This window comes from Sinocyclocheilus anshuiensis, unplaced genomic scaffold (assembly GCF_001515605.1).
Source record: "Sinocyclocheilus anshuiensis isolate Anshui unplaced genomic scaffold, SAMN03320099.WGS_v1.1 scaffold2089, whole genome shotgun sequence".
In the NCBI taxonomy this organism is placed as follows: Eukaryota; Metazoa; Chordata; class Actinopteri; order Cypriniformes; family Cyprinidae; genus Sinocyclocheilus; species Sinocyclocheilus anshuiensis.
Window position 1 is genome coordinate 277370 of NW_015549564.1, and position 20627 is coordinate 297996.

The following is a 20627-nucleotide window of genomic DNA, read 5'->3' on the forward strand; positions in this document are numbered from 1 at the left end:
TATGTTTTGTAAATGTTCTGCCCAATGATGATGCTAACAAAAAGTGCTATAATGCCCTACTGTTGCCTTGGTTACTTATCAGGGTAAATTATTTCTAAATTTGCTAAGTAGCCCTGTAATAATGTGGGATGTTTAATCAAGGTGGGTTTTAAAGGTAATAAAAACTGAAATGCTCATTTGTTTCTATATTTGTTTCTGTACTCATGATTATCACCTGTTTTTCATAGTTTTGAAGCTTGCTTTGCTCCTATGTATGTATAGCCCTGTGGTTTCTTTTGTACTGGTCGGTTATCATTGACACATTGTGTGATTTGTGTGAATACTCCAGCGTCTGGCTAGCAGCCACATCATTACACAGCTAGCAATGCCTTAGCATCCTACCAGAGCACCCGAGCAACCTCATAATAATGTTCTACCAACTACTCAAAACTATTTAGAAACTCCATTGCAACCCTATGGCAAGCACCACTTACATTAAAATCTAATTCCCTGTGTTTCTCAGATTCACTCATTGCATCAGTCCCTCAGAGACCTGCAGAGTGATCAGCTTCGGATGGGTGATGACATTGATAGAGAGATCAGGAGAAGAAACACGTACTTTAATGTTTCTACCGGTCCAAATCAAAGCATCTTGTTTATCGCTGATAATAAATACCTTGTGTGAAAATGCACACATACACACTATGTTTCGTGTTTTCTGCCCCTCAAAAGGACCGACATAGAAACCAAGAAGACATTGGCGAATCCTGCTGGCCACATAAAGCATTCACAGAAAGAAGAACCTGTAAGTCTTGCTAATGTTACATAGCATGTTGTGTTCACTTTTATTTCTTTTAGTTTAGTTTTAGTTAGCTTGCTGCCTACCACTTTTCTTGCATCCTGTCATAATGCAATTGTTGTGCTGGGCATAAATTAGGACTTCTCTTTTGTCTTGCTGTAAGTAGAGTACAGTTTCTAAGGAGATCTGTTGTACAGGACATTGAGTCAGTTTTGAGTTGTGTAATGTATCTTAGGTCTCGTTACGCATGGAGAGACGTCTACAGGAGATTGAGGATGAGATGCGCTTGGGGCGGCAGGTGCTTTCTGAAAGACATCACAGAGAGAAGCCAAAAAGCATGTCTGGTGAACTGCAGGAGGTAGAACATTAAACATTAAAAATGCAACATTGTTATTTATTTGCTAATATTTTAAAGGAGTCATACCATTACAGATCAAATTTTCCTCAAAATTCTGAGTTAGAAGTGATTGATGTACCTTGTAAACATACTGTAACTTCATAACTCAAAACTCCCTACACAGTCCAAAACGTCCATTTAATGAAACCAAGAACTTGATCAGAACTTTTGCGAGTTTTTGCAAGATGTGGGAATTAGGCCTGTCGCAATAATCAATATTATCGACTTATGGCGCAATATATGTACATGACTTCAATCATTTTTGGTGACGCAATATATCGCCCATTATATTTACTTAAAAATGAATGTCACCATGTTTTGTACATTCCACTTGCGCCTGTGTCTTTTGCAGTTTCTCGTACATAATGTGGTGTAGTCATGAGGTGCTAGTTCAAATTTAAAAAATGCTTCTACAAAAAAAGTTTCATCTGCAGATATGGTCTTGTTTAGGGATCTGTGCCTTTGTGTATAAGGACATCTGACTGCTAAGTAGTTATTGTGTTTTTCAGCAATAGTGTGCACCCTTGATTTACAGAGAAAAGAACCTGGCACAATACTTTTTGAAGGATGGAACCGTTACAAACAGTATAGACCCTGACCGTAATTATGAAGCCCATGTCATAGTGGAGTAAAGCACTGTTTCTCATTTCAGAGGCATTGTGTCAAAATACAGACAATGTCATTAGAAGTTAGAAAACTAAATTACCACTAACATCAAAAATAAGGGAAAATCAGGTTAAAAAAATTATACGGCCTCTGGAAGATAGATCTTTGTCACAACACTCACTTTACTGTCATTTGTCTCTGCATTTCAGCTTACTGAGTTATCAGGGAGAAATTGTTAAAACCAGTGATCCGACAGAAACTTTAGAGCAAGTTCATGCTGTGCTCCTACCAGCAGGGGGCAGTATCCGCCTGTGTTTGTCGTCCATTAACAATTGCCCTATTTATCTGAGAGGTGTCTGAAGAATGGAGCCTAATTTGCCTCTTCTCTCCATTGCAGTTTGCTAATGAAAAAGCAGTGTGCCTTAGGCCTAGAGAAATAATGCATTTGTTGCGAAATTACGAGAAACAAGACAAGCAAATCAGGACAGAGAAACAAACACTTAGTCACCAAAGAGCTGATTAGAAAAACATTGTGCCACTCTTTTACACACCCATATAATCTAGTCCGCTGTTAGAGCAGTGAATGATGTCGCTGCAGCATTTCACAAAGGAATGACTAAGGAAGGCTTCCTCAAAACACATACCTAACATAAAGACAATGATTCAATGGCATCAGTTGCATTGTTTGTGGCTGGGCGTCAACTTAATGTGATATTATTTGAGTTGTGGTCTGTCTATGATAAAATGAATCTGATGAATATCTGATACATAGCATTCCAGCTGTTTTTTACAAAAACACATTCAGCAAATTAATTTTGTGCTCCATATGCATGCTGGAATCACACATGCTGGTTTTTCACATTAAATGGCATGTGGCACAAAACATATGTGCCATATATGTTACCATTACAAATGAAAGGCCTGGTTTCACAGACAGGGCTTAGACTAAGCCAGGATTAGGTCATAGTTCAATTAGGACATTTAAGTAATTTTTATAAACATGCCTTAGAAAAAAACATTACTGGTGTCCATCTTGAGACAAAATAAAGGCATTGATATATTTTAAGATCAATCAGTGCAAGTTTTTTATACATAGAATATAGTTTTGCACAAGACCACCACTTACATTTTTATTATTATTATTATTTTTTTTTTAGGAAATGTTAAACATTGTATTGTATTATATTATATTATTTTATATCATATTATATGCTTGCATATTCAAAAAAGGTGCCCAATAATAAACAAAAACTTTATTTGCCTTTTATTACTGAATACATTTTACTTTTTTATGCACATTACACCCATATTCTTTGTAGCTATACTTGCTTCAAAAATTTATTTACAAGTATATGTGCATTTTTACCTAAATACATACTAAACCTCAAGTGGTGCTGAAAATGCCAATACATTTGCAAACCTGCAGCCGATGTCATTACATATGCTTGATACAAAAAGACAAATTGAGTTAATAAGTAATGTATTATAGTTAAACCACACTGTATTGGCAGAAAAGCACAAGTGCTATATTTCCTCCCAGGGATCGAGAAAAGCTATCCATCCATCCATCCATCCATCCATCTTTTGTAGTGCTAGTTAGTGGAGTAGGGTAGGTTAACAGAAAGGCTGCTAATCTTTTTTTCCATGTCTGCTATACTCTTTGTCCTCAAAGGCTTTGAGAAGACAGGACGCCCAAACCCCGGAAGCTGATGAGAACTTCAGAAATAGACTGCAGAGATCAGAGAATGAGAGAAGCAAGGTGTGTGTGTCTTTGATATTGACTCGTGCACAAATGGCATAAATATATTATTAATCTCAGTGACTCGTATTCAGATTATGTAAAAAGTGATTACATCTAATAGGGTTCTGTAAGTTTGAACCTAAACAGTCATTTAAATTTTGTACCAGAGTGTTTACATTTTTGTTTTTTTTTTATAAATCAACTTTAATGCATGTAGCATCTTGGATCCCATAACAGTGCTTGACCGTAGTAATGTACTGTTGATAAAATGCATGTGTTGAAGCAGATAGGTGATTCTTCAATTAAGGAAATTTCTGTACCTTAGAATGTTTAGTAGTATTTTAACATAAAAAGCATATTAGAGAAAAAAAACAAACAAACAATCATTTTTATTATTTTCAAGCTCTAAATGTACATAATAATAATAATAATAATTTTGTAGAGTTCTGTCTTAATTTCTTAGCTTTTATGTGGCATAGTTTAACAATAAACCTGCACGATTTTGGCAGAACACTGCTTGGTGTGCTTTAGATCTGATTAACGTGAATCTTATCATTAGTCTTCTCCACTAGATGTCACCCTTATTTACCTTGCGCGATGTTACAACAGAAAGCCTGTCATTCATTCAGCGCTTGTCATGGCCATACGCGTGATTCGCAATGCTCAGGTGAAATGCTATAGTAATACTATAAATCTGCGGAAGCATTTGATATAACGCATAAGGCGCAATGAATGAATGGCAGATGGCGCGGCGCACTGTTTTGTTTACTACACACATACTAAAGTGCGGATGAAGCTCGCGGCGTTTTCAGCTTCTGCCATCTCACTATATGATGATATGAACACGAATGTCATCTCCAGCTGCTCTGAGAGTCACTTCATTAGCATTTTACCGTTTCATTTGAGAAAACTACCGTCATATCACACATAGCAGCTTCAAGTTCTTCACGGCAACCCGTCAAAATAAAAGTTTAGTTTAATGTTAAGAAACTGGCAGAATATATTACTATTTAGCAGTCTTAAGACTCAATATTACTACTGCTAATAAATATGAATAAATCTTTATTTTTAAAGGAATAATCACATCTGTTTTCGTTTTAATTTTAACAGTAACCCTCTGTTGTGCAGCACTTTGTTTACCAAAAAATAAAAGGGTTTAATTTTCATTTGATTAGGATAAAATAAATGAATGTTTTATGCCTTCATCTGATTACCAGAAAAATTAAGAACATTTTATAGGGCCCTATTATATTTTAAAAAAGGACCCTATACAAAAAAAAGAATAGGTTTAAAAATACAGGCATGTGGTTCTTAATTTGTTTTTATCAATTCACCATTTGTAAACTGATGTTTACTGTTCATTTTTTAGAAATATCAGTAGCATTTGTATTAAAACTATATTCACTGAATGTAATCAAGAAATCGAGAATCAAATCAAATCGAGAGCTTGCGAATCGAAATCAAATCGAATCGGGACATCTGAATCGATACCCAGCCCTAGTCTTAAACCTCTTTTACACAGATCTAGAGGAATCGGAGGGAATTGGTGTGGGCAGCCATGTCTCTCAGGGTTGGGCATTAACAGGCCATTGGTTCAACTCCCTGCAGAATTAATGGTTCCCTTTCGAGGGAATTTCGAACTGCGTCCTCTAGGGGTCGCTATGGGGAACGCCTTCAGCGTGACCGGTGTCTGAAGCATATACATCTAAAAACGACAATAACATTGGCTGGCGACAGCCTATGACGTCATTACTCTACACAGTACAAAAGGGCGCCGGGATAACACGTCATCCTCTTCTTCGTCTTCAGTGACCGTTTGTTTATGTTAGCGTTAAGCTAAGCACAACTAGGAGTGCATGTTTTCTCGCCAGAGTCTTTGCTCTGATACCTGCAGTTTCACACGGCTCGCGTGCTGTGTGTGTGGTGAAGAGCAGGCACGTTCAGCTCTCGAGGGAATTGGATGCCTATCTGCATTCATTGCTTATTTTTTGTGAGGGATAAGCATGAATTGAACACGCTCCTCTCACGAGGAGACGGCTTGTGCTTATCGTGATGCATTCGCGGGACTACTGAGGGGGAGGTGAGTATTTCACCATTTACCCGAGTTTGTAGATAGCGTTTGCTTGAGTGCGTTCGCCTCTCGCGGGAATAGCTATGCATTCACGGCAGCGGTTCCCGTTCTCGCTTGATTTCCGAGGTAATCTAGCGCGTCGGCGGAGCGTGTTAAGCTCCCGTGGGAGCTGAATGCATGCTACGCGTTGCGGTTGCGGTGAGAATTGTCTGCCCATTGCCGTGATTCGCGGTTGATAGGCAGAACATGGAAAGGACCTGATGGGAAATTTCTCCCTGTCAGTAATTTCCTTTTGTTCACACTTATAGGAGTGTATACTTTGGCTCTGTCTGCAGTTGTTGGACAGATGATTTTTATCATGTCCTTCTCAGATAACCACATTATACTGCACTCCGGCTTGATAAACCCTTCCTGCACTGCGTATGTTGAGCTTCTTGAGATTATGGATCGCGCCACTGCGAGGCTTGTCTTGCTGTGGAAGTGAGCCAAGAAGGTGACACCTCGAGGCTGCCTCGATGAGCGTTTCCTTTCTGGCTATAGCCCTCCAGCTCAGGTGAGCCTTCCATTCTTTCCCGATCTTCATGTGGAGATTGAGAAGGCTTGGAAAAATCCATTCTCGTCCCGCATCCATAGATCCCTCGAGGGGATGCGTGAGAATAGTTATGAAAAGATGCCCCCTGTGCTATCTCTCTATGGGGGAGACATCTTCTCTTAAGGCTCTCTCCCTGCCGTCCAAACCCCTTCAGGATACATCTCGTTTGAATGGCAGGGCATACGCGGCAGCAGGTCAGGCTGCAGCCTCGTTGCATACCATGGTTGGGTTTAGTTATCATGACATTCAAATGTACAGTATTAATTTCTGTATTCATTTTGATATTTGCTCAAATTTACATTTATCAGTGTTATCGGAGAGCGCACTCCTGGTAACGCACACAGGTTGTTAGAGCTTTGAGGAAAGTGAACCCACGCAAGGCCATAGGGCCAGATCGTGTGGCACCGAGAGTCCTAAAAGCTTGTGCAGAACAGTTGGCAGAGGTGTACACAGACATTTTTAACACCTCTCTCTCACAAGAAACAGTTCCACATATTTTTAAGTCCTCAATTATAGTGCTGCTTCCGAAACAAACAAATGTAACTATAATGAATGATTTCAGACCTGTGGCACTCACTTCGGTTGCCATGAAGTGTCTGGAGAAGCTGGTCCTGCAACACATAAATTCAGTGGTTCCAGACACAGTGGACCCCTTTCAGTTTGCCTACCGCTCCAACAGATCAGTGGATAATGCAGTGGCACTGGCACTTCATTATGTTCTGCAGCACTTGGACACTCACAATACATATGCACGGCTACTGTTTCTGAACTATAGCTCTGCTTTTAATACAATCAGGCCGATGAAGCTGACATCTAAGCTGGTAGACCTAGGAGTGCCGACATCCATTTGTAACTGGATACTGGATTTTCTAACAGACAGACCACAGGTGGTGAGGATAGGAAAGAAGGTCTCCGGTGAGCTCACAGTGAGCACTGGAACCCCACAGGGCTGTAGCCTCAGTCCCAAACTCTTCTCATTGTATACATATGACTGTAACTCCACCCAGGACAATAATATTATTATCAAGTATGCGGATGACACAACCATCCTTGGCCTTATTAAAGGGGAGGATGAATCATCATACAGGGATTTGGTTCATAAGATTATTGTCTATGGAGAGAACAACGACCTGGTTCTTAACATAGACAAAACCAAGGAACTCATCATGGATTTCAGGAGAAGAGCACCCCCTCTGCAGCCTCTCATCATCAAGGGGACTGAGGTGGAGAGGACTGTTAGCTATAAGTTTTTAGGCTTTTACAGCGGCACCATGGCGGTGCTTCAGGCGTATCAGGCTGATCTGCTGGAAGACTTCGATAAAGGCCAGGGTCTATTCCCTGATGAGGTGGCTGAGTTTCGTCGCACCACAGATCTTGCTCTCCGTGCCACTAAGCAGAAGGGCTCTTCGGGCTTCGCCTTCAGATGATGCCTGTGAGCTTGAGTCATGCGTGGGAGCCGTGTTTGGTGAGTACGATCCATTTCATCTATCTATTGCTAGTTTATGTGAATTCACTAACTAGTTTCTCTGCAGCACTACTTGGACCTGTTTCTGTTTTCTGACTGTGTTTTAGGGTTAGGATCTCTGCGAGCACCTGTGGTACGGCAATACTACCCTGGCTGAGAGGAAATCATTGCAATGGGTCATAAAAATTGCAGAGAGGGTTATTGGCTCTAACCTCCCTTCTATGGACTCTCTATATACTCAACGCTGCAGACAGAAAGCACAGAGCATTCTCAAGGATAAACATCACCCAGCTCATGAGCTGTTTAAATGGGTGGATATGGGCTACAACCTGAGACACCGCAGGCCTGTGAGTATTAGTACTAACAGGGCCCATTTGTTCAAGAGCTTGTTTCCAGCCACTGTTCCATAGATCCCTCGAGGCCTTTTTAGCCGATCAGGTCTGCAGTATAACGCTGCAAAGAAAATGGCGCTCCCCCGTGTGCGACACTGTGTAGCTCTCCGAATCAAGCTTCACCTTGTTTTTGTTTTGTTAGTGTTGTTATTTTCCTTTCAATCTATCTATTGCTAGTTTATGTGAATTCACTAACTAGTTTCTCTGCAGCACTACTTGGACCTGTTTCTGTTTTCTGACTGTGTTTTAGGGTTAGGATCTCTGCGAGCACCTCCCCTGCTATAGTCAGAACCTCTCGCTGTTGATTGATCATGGTGATGGTAGCTCACCCGTTGGTACTGGATCCAGGCTGGATGATAGCCCTGCATCATCGGCTTCATGCTTTCTGGACCACGCAGCCAAGTCACGGGGCCTTTGCGAGAGCCTTTTTAGCCGATCAGGTCTGCAGTATAACGCTGCAAAGAAAATGGCGATCCCCCGTGTGCGACACTGTGTAGCTCTCCGAATCAAGCTTCACCTTGTTTTTGTTTTGTTAGTGTTGTTATTTTCCTTTCAAGTGCGGTATGTGAGAGCTCATGTTAAGTATGATCGAAGGACCCTATTACAACTAGGAGAATTGAGTCATATGGGATTTTTTGACATAAGCATTCTCGACTCCTTCCCGGAGTTACATCTCCACGCTGGAGTGACGCAAGGCCAGGTCGCAGCAGGGGGATGTCCTAGCACCCGGAGGCCGATACGGAAGCATGGCAGGCGAGGAGGAAGGGAATGGAGATTCAGCCACCTTCCGGACGAAGCTATAACACCAGCGGGCTACACTGTTTACAGAGCTGATCGGAGTGCTACAGAATGTGGTAAAAAACGCGGAGGAGGAATAGCTATCCTAGTCAAACAATCCTGGAGCACTGACAACACGGTAATATCACAGTTATGTTCTGAAGACGTGGAGTATGTTACCTTGAGGTGCAGACCATTTTATTTGCCTAGAGAACTGCAGTGCGTTGTATTAAGTACAGTGTATATTCCCCCCTCGGCTAACGAGGATAACACACTTAAAGAACTGCATGACATGATTAGCAGACATGAGAACTCATACCCAGATGCTGCCATTATCATTACAGGAGACTTCAACTATTGTGATCTCCAGAAAAGCAATCCAAAATTTCACCAGTTTGTGAATTTCCCCACAAGGGGAAATAGAATTTTGGATAAATGTTACAGTAACATTGGAAGTGCTTATACTGCTGTCTCCAAGCCACATTTTGGGAAATGTGACCACCTTGCTATTCTGCTACAGCCCACTTACATCAGAAAGCTCAAAGCAGACCCAGACACAGTTAAGACTGTGAAGATGTGGACTGATAACTAGTGGAACTGCAGGGCTGTTTGGAGGCCACAGATATGAACATTTTTAAGGAAGCTACAGATGATACACATGAATATACAGACACTGTTAGCAGCTATATAGGCTGGTGTACTTCTATCTGTATCCCCTCAAGAACTATTCGAGTGTTTCCCAATCAGAAGCCGTGGTTCAATGCAGATGTGTGTATTAAAATCAGGAACCGGAGCATAGCTTTCAAGTCAGGAGATGTTATGGAGTACAAGCATGCCCGATATGAGCTCCAAAAATCCATCAAGGCCGCCAAGAGGGCATACACCCAGAGACTTGAGAGCTGCTACAGGGAAAATAACACAAAAAGAATGTGGCAGGGAATCCAGTCAACTACTAACTACAGGAAAGATCCAATCAGAATGGCGATTCCAGACGCCTCCTTCATGGATAACCTTAATAGTTTCTTCACCAGATTTGACCAACACAATAAAGATGCGGTCTTAAAAGCCCCCCACAACCCAGTGGAGAGTGCACTCCAGGTAACACGCGCACAGGTTGTTAGAGCTTTGAGGAAAGTGAACCCACGCAAGGCCATAGGGCCAGATCGTGTGGCACCGAGAGTCCTAAAAGCTTGTGCAGAACAGTTGGCAGAGGTGTACACAGACATTCTTTTGAAATTTTTTTTGAAAGCTTGACTCTGTGAAACACGCAAGAACTCCAGTGTACCTGTACTACACTGTACCTGTGCAAATGGAAATAAATTCAAATTCAATTCAATTCAATTCAACTTCAGGACCCGCGGGTCCTCCATACGGGTGAGCATTTTTCGGAGTATAATGCTTCGTGATGTGCTCCCTGATGTCCTGGCTGGGAGTTTGCTTCAAGAAGCTGCCCCGGCCAGGACGCGCTACTCATGTCTCGCCCCGAGGGGTCTCCTGAGATTTGAGTCATCCTCTCAACTAGGGCTGCACGATAAATCGCATGCGATATTTAATGCGCATCTTGTCAGTAAAGCCGGTTCTGTAATCAGCGGTAAATCTCCATCACCTGCGGGCTTTCACATTGAGCAGCATTAACTACACAGAGCCATTGTTCACTGACGAGTTGCGCAAAACCACGTTCATATTCGCACGATTTTTTGCGCAGCTCGTCAGTGAACAACGGCTCTGTGTAGTTAATGCTGTTCAATGTGAAAGCCCGCAGGTGATGGAGATTTACCGCTTATTACAGAACCGGCTTTCTGACAAGATGCGCATTAAATATCGCATGTGATTTATCGTGCAGCCCTACTCTCAACCATGATGCATGTTCTCTGAGCTAGGGCTCCTCTCCCTGAGGCGTTGAGGGGCTTAATACTCTTTTGTTCCAATCTGCAGTTTGATAGACGGTCAGGCAGGGGCCTCCCTGTCACACTGCCCTTTTGGTTGAACTGGTGAATCGGCCCTTTGCGGAGTGGGCTTGAGTACGCTGCATTCCCTGAGGTATGAGTGAGCAGTAGCTCTTCATGCATGAATGGGATAATGTTTCTCAGGTTCTCTTCGGGTCTGGTTAAACGGGACCCATGCTCTCTATTGAGATAGAGAGCACGAGACTGTGTTCAGCTGCATCAGTTGATGGTCTCTCTTTGGGCCCTGCTAGACTGCCCTTCTAATCTAGCGCTGCTATCTGGTCAAGCTGAAAATGCTCCCCGCAATGTGAGGGTTAGCTATGAGCCTGTTGCTCCCAGTTTGTGCTTTGAGGGCCCGACTCAGCTTGAGAGCCGAGAATGCTGCTCCCGAGAACTCTGTACTCATGCAATCATACTGAGTTGTTAGGCCCGTCCTGTTGCCTTCTTGGTCAGTTGCCGCTATGCTGGGACCCTTTGGTTCCCTGTTGAAATGTGCGATCCCCTTTTAAGCTGGATCCCATTCCTGATGTTCCAGTTGCGGTCAATCTGCTCCCCGGACATGGCTGTGCTCCCCCCACTGCGGGAGGGTCTTTTATGAGCTCGCCAGTCCTGGGCAGGTTATGTGAGTTCTTCTCTCTACTTGAGAGTTAGGTACTTTGCCCCTGGGCTATTGATAGCTTCAGTCGAGCTGGGTTCCTCTCCCTTAGCTAAGGGTCGAGCCCTCTGCTCTTTGAGCTCTGTGACAGCGACATCAGGTAGTTTGGCCGCTTTTTGCCTCCCTGATTAGTTGCCCCTATTTGGTAGAGCCTAGCAGTGCTCCCCTCACCTTAGAGGGTTACCTTTGAGCATGCTGCTCCCAATTGAGCATCTGAGGCCTCCTCTCATGGAAAAGCAGGTCCTACACTTTTGGAGCTCAATTGAGCAGCAGCCTCAGGCTGTTAGGCCTCTCTCTGCCTCCCTGTTAGGCTGCTCTCTTTTTTGGTGAGTTTAGCAGTGCTCCCCTCACCTTAGAGGGTCACCTATGAGCACGCTGCTCCCAGTTTGAGATGCTATGGTAACTGCACACGCTGAGCTTCTGTGCACTTTCTAAAATCCACATTGTGGTAAGTCTGCACGCTAGGCATTCTGCTCACTTTCTAAAATCCTGTATGGTAAGGTTATGTGCTGTCAGCCTCGTTTCCTTTCTCAGAGTTGGTTAGGCCCCGGTTTTCACCTTGGGCTCCACTCAACCTATGTATCCCTGTTGGTACATTTCTGAGCAGGGTGTTGCTACCAAAGATCTGTCGAGTCAGTTCTTTGAGCGAGCTCATTCAGAGCCGGCAGTAGCCCCCTGGGTGACAGGCCAGGGTCTGGTTTTAAGACACCTGGCCGTATCCCCTCAAAGGAATCTCTTTCTTCTGATTCCAAGCCTTTGAGCTCTGCCCTAGGCTTGGGCTTCCCAGCCCAGCCACTATCAGGTAAGTTGTTTAGGGTATGCAGCTCAGGCCCTTGGCCGGAGGGGATAATGTCACTGACAGCCGTTAAGGCGTCCTAGGGGCAACTCCCATGGCTATGGTAGAGTTGGTACTTAGTGTTCGCCATGGTTTCTGGCATGCACTCCCCTCAGCATGGTGGCGTGGGTATACCATTCCCCATAGCGACCCCTAGAGGACGCAGGTTGAAGTTCCCTCGAAAGGGAACGTCTCAAGTTACGTATGTAACCATGGTTCCCTGAGAAGGGAACGAGACACTGCGTCCTCTAGTTTCCTTGCCATGCTTCGGACGCAAGCTTCAGACGAAGAAGCGGATGACGTGTTATCCCCTTTTATACTGTGATCGCGCAGGGTAATGACGTCATAGGCGTCATAGGCTGTTCTCCTTCTTAGGGAACCATGGTTGCCATGGTTTTGCAGACTCAAACACAACTTCCAATATGAGTGATGCTATTGGAGGCAGACATTGGTGACAATAACCAATGAGCTTTTAATGGGATTTCCTATGCTTAAGTAAAATAAAGAAGCAAAAGAGTCTGTGTTTATTAAATATAACACTTTTTTTTCTCATTAAAGCTACATCGTCTTGCTGTGGCAAGCCCTGAACATATACTGTATACATCACACATATTTACTTGGTGAACTAAGTCAGTCTGTTGCTTAGGCGCATACATATGCATGGTACTCTTATTTCTATTTTGATTAGCTGCCAAAATGGTCTGGAGAGAAATTTCAGGCAAGGTCTGGAGAGAAAAGGCCAAGATTTCAACAAATCCAGTTGATAGATGTGACCAAAACCAAAATCGAGTTGTTTTGAGTGTGGTGAGACGACTCCTTAAGTGGGTTATTTCTCTCATCAAAATAAGATGGAAATTAGAACAGACTTTATGCCCATAGTCGTAAAGTGAGAATTGTGTCACTGTGAAATCCTCAACAGATGCAGCAGGAGTTGGAGAGACTCAGAAAGCAGCTGCATCAATCAGAAGGTGGACGAGACACCCTTCTTCAGAAGGTGATCTCTTCCCTTTTTCCACTGATTTATGTTTTTCTACAGCACTGACTGATGCAGAGATGTAATCAGCCACCTTTATGTTATCTAAACCTAAAGTTTTCATCTTCGATTTGGAATCATGGAATCAAAGACTTGGAATGTAGTGCACTAGTAGCATAGACTATATTTATAAAACATGCTTTTGCGTCCTTTATGTGCTTGAAATTAGGGCTGTGGCTTTTAAAAAAAAAGTTTTTATGCCTTTTAGAAGCTTGACCTGATTCATTATTAATCTCAGGATATGGAATGAATGGCCTCATGGGCAATAATTACATGGAAGAGAGTGGACAGCACAATTCTTAAAAATGTTTTGACTTCGATTGAAGAGATTTATATAGGTTTGGAACAAGAGGGAGGAGTAAATGAGTTTTCATTGTTTTAATGTGTGGGTCTCTGCTGTTGGCCTGCAGATGGATGACATGCGTTCACAGCTTCTGAGGATGGAGAAGGAGCGTTTAGATTTGCAAAGGGAGTTGTCTTTACTCCTGTCTCAGCAGAGAAGTGCAAGGAGACAGCAGGAGAGAGGAGTTACAGGCCTTGACAGCGGTAACATATGTTGAGTGAGTTTCAAGTGTTTTGTGAATTGTATACTGTTTAACCACTATGTGTATGTGTGTTTCCCCCAGGACACACAGAGCTGGAGAGAGAGATTGAAGACCTGCGGGTGCAGCTGGGTAGAATCAGTGTTTCTAGTGAGGTGGAAGACCTGAAAAAATGCGTAGAACGAAAAGAGAGAGAGAAAACTCAGCTTGCTTTCCGGGTTGAGGTTTGTGTGTTTGATATTGTTTTGTGCAAGTGCTCAACAGGTTTGATGTCATCTCTAGTAAGCTTTCAGTTTTCAAAATGGTTTCATTAAAGGGGTCATATGATGCGATTTTAAGTTTTCCTTTCTCTTTGGAGTGTTACAAGCTGATTGTGCATAGATAAGATCCCTGAAGTTGCAAAGACTAAAGTCTCAAAACCAAAGAGATATACTTTATCAAAGTTAAGACTCTGCCACGCCCCCCTAAAACGGCTCGTTCTAACACGCCCCCACATATCTACCTCACTATGTGGAAATATTTGCATAATGCCGCCCAAATGTGCACACAAAGAAAGAAGCGTGGTTTCAGTAACCGCAGTTAGTGTTGAAGCATATATAAATAAATTAACGCCGCTTTGGATGGAAAAATATGTTTCTTATTAAATAACACAAAATATTGTAATACATTTTTTTTTGTACAAGATAATTTATCCATTTAGCATTCAAAAATTTCAGATGACTGCTTTGATCACTATTTTATCTTTTCGCCTTTTCTTTATTTTCTTTCATCCATTTTTCCATTCTGTCTTTCCTTCATTCTTTTTTTTGTTTGTTTGTTTTTTGTTATTGCTTTGTTCATTCTGTCTTTTATTCATAATTTCCTTCATCTCTCTAGGCTCTTTCTGCAGATCTGGAGCGACGTGAACAGCAGCAGTTGAAGATGTTGGCCCAACTGAAGGAGATCCAGTCTCGTTCAGAGGAAAATGTGTCAGAATGTGGCCGTCTGGAGGCTCAGCTGATCGAGAGCAAGAGAAGGAGAGAGGAGCAACGCTCTAAAGCTCAGGAAGCAGTCCGACAGTGGAAGACTAAGTGCAAGAACCTGGAGCGAGAACTACAGGAACTAAAGGATAAGAGCAGAAACGACACTAATAAAGATAAACAGGTGAGACTTAACAACACGTGGGTGTGATCCAAAATTAGTTTTTTGCCATACCTTTTTAGTACCACCTTGGCTGAGGTTCCAAGTGAGCCGTTCCGATACTAAAATGTGATGCGTGATGACTGCAGATCACTGATTGGTCAGAGAAAATCATCACTACCAGCGTCACTGGATTTGGGACATGATACACCAAACCCACTAGATTTAAATAGTTAGCAACAGCCACCAGAGTATCATTTGTTCGCACAACTTTTTTTTAAAGACTTGCTTTAAACGACCATCACATGCAACTTTTTAAAAATAAATAGCTGTATCATAGTCAGTAGACGAGCTGGCAGTGCAACTATTACGATCAGTCTATAATCCCACCCACTTTGAAGCGGTACTAGGCATGGGCTGGTATGAGATTCTGATGGTATGATAACCTTAGATAAAAATATCACGGTTTCACGGTATTGCGATTACAGCTAAAAAAAAGTAAAAAACAACAACAATTTTTTCCACTGAACACATATTTTATTTTTAAGAAACATATAGAACATTTTGGAACAGTAAATATGTCAGGCTAAATAATAATAATTTCTGTAAAAAATAAATAAATAAATAAAAAATGCCGTCATTAAACCTGCAGCTCAACAAGGTTTTTGGAGACATGCTCGCTTTCTACACATTCATCTTTCAGTCCAAGTTATGATGCAGGAATGTTCACCTTTCCCGGATTAAGTTTGGAGCTATGGTTTGGAGCGGTGAGGTACGAGGATGTGTGCACATACACACATAAGGAAAGAGAGAGCGCGAGTGTCTCACACACACACACACACACACACACACACACACAGTCTCTCCGTACAACACTCAAACAGTGGCAAAGTTTGTTTTTTGTTTTTTTAAATGCGTGATTTTGAACAGATGTAAACAATAGGGCCTTTCGCACCGTGGGAACCTTTTCATAGTACCTGAACTAATTGTGGAACTACCCACTTTTTGGCGTGTTCGCACCGCAGGAACTAGGAACGGTTTTAGAACCTACTTCAGAGCAGGGTCAGCTCAGATCAGTGACGTAAGTGTATGCTGATTGGCCAAATGCACGCGAAACACTGGCCATCTGGCATTTTTAAAAAGCCATGTAAACATATTTACTCCACGAACATGGAAAACAGCGATAACGGCATTTACCTGTTGTCTGCAGTGTTGTGTTCTTTTCTCAGCTTCAATGATATGTAGCACTGCAAGTTGTCATAAAAAAAATTAGTCTCTTAGCCCAACTTTTTGCTCTTGCAATCGTGTAAATCGTGCGTTTACATCTCCATCTCCATTATAAAAAGACATCGCTGTCGGCCGCTTCAGAGTTCCTGCTGCTGGTGCGAATGCAACCAGGAAAACGGCCCGAGGGAGAAATTGGTTCTCTAGGAACTAGCCAGCAGCAACTAAGTTCCTAGAACTACGCGGTGTGAAAGCCCCCATTGGCAAGAGGCTTAAAAGTATAAACGTGATACCAGCTAAATTTAATTATTGTACTAAATCGCAGAAATGTACAGTACGTACTTTATACTGCTATTCCTCACTCTGTGAAGTAACGTGAGGGAGGAAACTAGTTGACGTTAGCTAGTTAATTAGCCATGTTATCTGTCTCGGTAGCAAGCCAAATAGTATTTATTTCAACACTGAAACAAACGGTGGGTGGGTCTCTGTCTTGATCGGGGGTGAAAGAGGGAGAAATGAAGATGACACAGATATATAGTTTATGTACGACCTGGAAGTATTTATTTAGCGATCGCTAAAACTTCATCTGTACGGAACATCGTTGTGTACGGAACATGGTTAGTCTACATTACCCGAAAAATTTCCATACGACAGACTTCGTCTTTTTCGACGGGGGAAAAAGTTCCAGGGATTCATCTCCTTCGGCCATCCTACACACAGGTGACTCTGACCACTCGCACCAACCGGCGGGAGAGGGGTAATGTGACTCGTTACGCTCTTCGCTGCACACAACTGAGGGAGTCCTGCACTTTCCGTCTTTGACGACACGTAAAAAAACTGCACATACCGCAGGAACGGTATAACGGAAATTTTTAGTGGTTTTGAAACCGTGACTTTTCCAAACCGCGGTATACCTTGAAACCGGTTATCGGAACGGTTTTAGTTCTAGGAACTCCGTTTGGAGGAACTAAATTAGCTCCTACTTCAGAGCAGGGTCTAAAACAGTTCTATAGGAACTATCAGTGACGTAAGTGTATGCTGATTGGCCAAACGCACGTGAAACACCGGCCACCCGGCATTTTTAAAAAGCCATGTAAACATATTTACTCCACGAACATGGAAAACAGCGATAACGGCATTTACCTGTTGTCTGCAGTGTTGTGTTCTTTTCTCAGCTTCAATGATATGTAGCACTGCAAGTTGTCATAAAAAAAATTAGTCTCTTAGCCCAACTTTTTGCTCTTGCAATCGTGTAAATCGTGCGTTTACATCTCCATCTCCATTATAAAAAGACATCGCTGTCGGCCGCTGCCAGCAGCAACTAAGTTCCTAGAACTACGCGGTGTGAAAGCCCCCATTGGCAAGAGGCTTAAAAGTATAAACGTGATACCAGCTAAATTTAATTATTGTACTAAATCGCAGAAATGTACAGTACGTACTTTATACTGCTATTCCTCACTCTGTGAAGTAACGTGAGGGAGGAAACTAGTTGACGTTAGCTAGTTAATTAGCCATGTTATCGGTCTCGGTAGCAAGCCAAATAGTATTTATTTCAACACTGAAACAAACGGTGGGTGGGTCTCTGTCTTGATCGGGGGTGAAAGAGGGAGAAATGAAGATGACACAGATATATAGTTTATGTACGACCTGGAAGTATTTATTTAGCGATCGCTAAAACTTCATCTGTACGGAACATCGTTGTGTACGGAACATGGTTAGTCTACATTACCCGAAAAATTCCCATACGGCAGACTTCATCTTTTTCGACGGGGGAAAACATTCCAGGGATTTACCTCCTTCGGCCATCCCACACACAGGTGACTCTCACTGACTGCTCACAGCCTCACACCAGCAGGGGGTGGGGTCGTGTGACTCGTTACGCTCTTCGCTGCACACAACTGAGGGAGTCCTGCACTTTCCGTCTTTGACGACACGTAAAAAAACTACACATACCGCAGGAACGGTATAACGGAAAATTTTTGTGGTTTTGAAACCGTGACTTTTCCAAACCGCGGTATACCTTGAAACCGTTGAATACCTTATCGTCCCATGCCTAAGCGGTACTAAACTGCATTTGAAAAGCAAACCGAGCGAGCCGAGTAAAGTGAACAGAGCTGAGTCGTACCACACAGTGGAAAAGCGCCATATGATATTCTGGTACAGCTAGGTGGTTGCTTGGTTTAGTTGGTTGCTGCCTCAAGTGAAAAGAGCCCACCTCTAAGTCTATTCAGATACCTTATTCATGATCCCTGTGACCCTTTTGTGGTAAGTCAAAGGCCAGGGATGCACATAAGTGGTGCACAGGTGCGCATGTGCGACCGAAATAAAACATGTGCTGGGTAAATTAGTTACGACCATTCATTTGCATACTGACCTGGCTGACAGCTGTTAATGCACAGTCACCATTTTAGATTGACTAACTGTAATACTGTACAAAATTTCCATTCTAACTGATAACGTAAATCTAGGCTATGCACTGCTGGTTTCGGAGCAAAACTATAACATTTCATTTACTGCCGCGTTTCATTCGACAGCAGATGTTCTACTTACTTGCCGGCAACCTACCAAAATAAAAGCTTGATGGTTTTAGGTTTGAAAATTATCAAAATTAATAAAGAAAAAAAAGGAAAAAAGAAATAAAAGAAAATGTAAATATTAGCATTGTATTTTTAAGTGTGCTATAAAATAACTGTATTTTTATTTAATAACCACTTTTATCTATTTTATCATCACATTTTGTTTATTTTATTTTATTTTGTAAAAAAAAAAAATTTAAAAAAAATTGCAATAATATTATTACTTTTTAATTTTTTTATAGTTATATTTAATGGGTCACACTAGTCACAGTATGAGCACAAACCAAATTTCCAGGTACTCTCATGAGAACCAGACTGAAAAACTTAAGTGCATCCCTGTCAATGGGTTTTTCAGCTATTTTTTTTCGTCCACCTTGTGAAGGACAGACACTTTCTAAAAATACTAGAACACCTCTGCTCAATAACCTCCCTTTAAGGCATGTCACTCGGTGGCCATCTTTGAAACGCCTCTCGGGCATGCAAGTGCAGCTCCCATCTCTTTGAATGGGGAAACATCAAATTCTCCAAAACTGTTCGCCAAATTTAAGATTAAATTTCATATTTGAAATCACTACTGAAATCTGGCAACAACTGTCTCATAAATGTTGTTTCCTTTGCTCAAATAGCATTAATAAAAGCTTATTTTTCAGGCTAGACCAGCCAGTGCAGTGCGCTAACTGTTTCTATAGCAACTGGGACTTCTAACGACAGCTGCAGTGACACAATGACTTTACCGATTAATTCAATTCAATTCAATTCAAGTTTATTTGTATAGCGCTTTTCACGATACAAATCGTTGCAAACCAACTTTACAGCAAATTAAGTTTCTACAATATTTAGTGGTAGCTTATCAGTGGTGACTGTCAGTTAATGTACATATGGCAGAAATGTACGGAAAAATCAATTAAAGACGTAATCAATTAAAGACGTAATCAAACAGACGATGAACACTATTAACAGCAATTATTATATGATGCAATCAAACTTGTAGCAAAATTTGGTAGTTCTGTATGTTGTTGCAGGGTTGGCATCATCTCTTGTCAGGTGTTCTGGATCCAGACTGAAGCTTGTGTAAATCCTAGTTACCACGGGATGTCAATCCCAATTATTAGCATCAATAATTAGCGTAGCTGATGTTCCAACCAAGCAAAATGTATTTGTTTAACCCAAGCTAAATAATTATAATGTGCATTTGATCAGATATAACTGCAGTACAAGATTATGAGATGCATTATTTGAATGCTTGGCCAAAGAGATGTGTCTTTAATCTAGATTTAAACTATATCAGTAAGATCAATTCCATGCGATATAATTAAATCTAGCGTATGATTAAAACGATGAGTGGGCCCGGTGTAGCGTCTGGACCAATCAGACACACCATTTTTTTAAATTTGATTTAACAAATCAGTTATTCATTAGATTAACAAATAATCACAGACCCCTCACCCAATAAACAAGCTGGGTGCCAGGATGTCTGCGAACGACCACAGGCCACTGGTCACCATGGCAACCCCGACTTAAAGGCCTCACATCAGTGACCCGTCTCCAGTCTGTGGTTCTGTTAGTTTCTGAGAAGATGTGAGCTACAACGCTCCTAAGGACAAATTAAAAAAAAGTTTGTGCCAGGCCTCGGGCCTTGACTTTCCATTCACGAAGATCATCTGACTCAAACTGGTTCTTTTCCATCAACCAACTTCAGCAAAGATCAACTTGAGCCTTCAGATTGCATCAAGCCTCTCTTTCAGACAGACAAGACATGCAAGTATCAAACTTAGTATTATTCATTGATACATTAGGTATCATTTGCACCTTTTTACAAAGGTGTGTTTGAACTAAGAATCTGATGTTTCCTTCAGGCTGCAGATCTGCTGAATATCC

The 20627-nt window shown here is 41.9% G+C and overlaps 1 pseudogene; it reads left to right on the forward strand.

The window, feature by feature from the left end:
* Positions 1-20627, forward strand: part of LOC107657221 (centrosomal protein of 128 kDa-like) — a 55115-nt pseudogene that overhangs the window by 4447 nt on the left and 30041 nt on the right.